The sequence below is a fragment of the Vigna radiata genome, chromosome 7 (assembly GCF_000741045.1).
Source record: "Vigna radiata var. radiata cultivar VC1973A chromosome 7, Vradiata_ver6, whole genome shotgun sequence".
NCBI classification, from domain to species: Eukaryota; Viridiplantae; Streptophyta; class Magnoliopsida; order Fabales; family Fabaceae; genus Vigna; species Vigna radiata.
Window position 1 is genome coordinate 44,756,257 of NC_028357.1, and position 2,050 is coordinate 44,758,306.

Here is a 2,050-nt window from a genome sequence, read left to right on the forward strand (position 1 = left end):
CCGGCCACCAGAAAGTCATTCGAAGGTCCTTGTACATCTTAGTCATACCGGGGTGTATACTAAGACGACTTTGATGAGCTTCTTCTAACACCAACCTTCTTAAGTCTTCATCGTTGGGAACACACGTTCTCCCTCTATATCTCAGAAGACCATCCGTTCCAGAACTGAAATCCTTGTGTGGTGGTACACCGTTCGGTTTACTGATCTTCTGCAGTTCTTCATCAAAGGCTTGCCTCTCCTTAATCCGGTCGAAGATATCACTGGACAACTTCATATAACAACAATGAATACCGTTCGGCTTTAACTCACAATGGAGCCTTAAGTCTCTAAAGCTCTCCACCAACTTCATCTCTCGGACCATCATGTTTGCCATATGAACGGTCTTCCTGCTCAAAGCATCAGCCACAACGTTTGCCTTGCCAGGATGGTATTGTAGTTCAAAATCATAGTCTTTTAAGAACTCCATCCATCTCCTTTGCCCCATGTTTAACTCCTTCTGGTCGAAAAGGTATTTGAGGCTCTTGTGGTCACTGAACACTTGAAACCGGACGCCATAAAGATAGTGTCTCCACATCTTAAGGGCAAATACCACTGCCGCCAACTCCAGATCATGTGTTGGGTAGTTCCTCTCATGAATCTTTAATTGCCGAGAGGCATAGGCCACCACTTTCCCTTCTTGCATCAATACACTACCCAAGCCTTGATATGAAGCATCACAAAATACCACAAAGGGTTGGTTGACGTCAGGAATTATCAAAACCGGAGCATTCGTCAGTCGCTGCTTCAACTCCTGGAAGCTAGACTCACACCGGTCGGTCCAGACGAACGGTTGATCCTTTCTAGTCAACTGAGTCAACGGCGCTACTATCTTAGAGAATCCTTCAATAAACCTTCTATAGTAGCCGGCCAATCCAACGAAACTTCTCACATCAACAATCGAACGGGGTGTCTCCCATTCCAACACTGCCTGGACTTTTCCTGGATCCACAGCAATCCCGCCAGCTGAAATAACATGCCCAAGAAACTGTACTTGTTCCATCCAGAATTCGCACTTGGACAACTTAGCGTACAGCTGCTTCTCCCTAAGTACACCAAGGATTATCCTCAAATGATCTTCATGTTCTTCTCGGCTCTTGGAGTATATGAGGATATCATCAATAAACACCACCACGAACTTGTCCAAGAAAGGTCTGAAGATACGGTTCATATAATCCATAAAGATAGCAGGAGCGTTGGTAACGCCGAACGGCATTACCACATACTCATANTGACCGTACCTTGACCTAAAGGCAGTCTTTTGGATGTCACCTTCCTTAACCAAAATTTGGTGATATCCCGACCTCAAGTCTATCTTGGAGAAGACTGTTGCTCCATGAAGCTGATCCAACAGGTCGTCTATTCTTGGCAGTGGATACTTGTTCTTGATAGTCAGTTTGTTCAACTGCCTGTAGTCAATACATAGCCGAGAGCTGNCATCCTTCTTCTTGACCAACAACACAGGGGCTCCCCAAGGTGAGGCACTTGGCCGGATGAATCTCTTCTCCAGCAACTCCTCTATTTGCTTCTTCAGTTCGGCCAACTCTGCTGGAGCCATTCTGTACGGTGCAATGGATACCGGGCCAGCTCCTGAGATCAAGTCAATGGAGAATTCAACCTCTCTTTGTGGAGGTAGGCCTGGCACTTCTTCTGGAAAAACGTCCATAAATTCCTCAATAACCGGACGGCTTCCAACAGGGCGGTTTGTTTCACTTGCATCCATATACGTCAAGATGAGGAAACTCATTGCACCTTCAATCAAGTCCTCTCTCATCTGACCGAGCGTCAAAGTCAGCTTCTCTTCTTCTCTTGGGAAAATCAACTTCTTCTTCCCACNGTCAATAAGGATGTGATTGGAGGTTAACCAATCCATTCCTAGAATTACCTCTAAGTCTTGAAGAGGCAAACATATGAGGTTCACCTTAAACTTGTACCCTTCTACCTTAATAGGACATTTTACACATACAGTGGATGTCCTAACCTCACCAGCTGCTGGGGTTGACACCACCAAGTC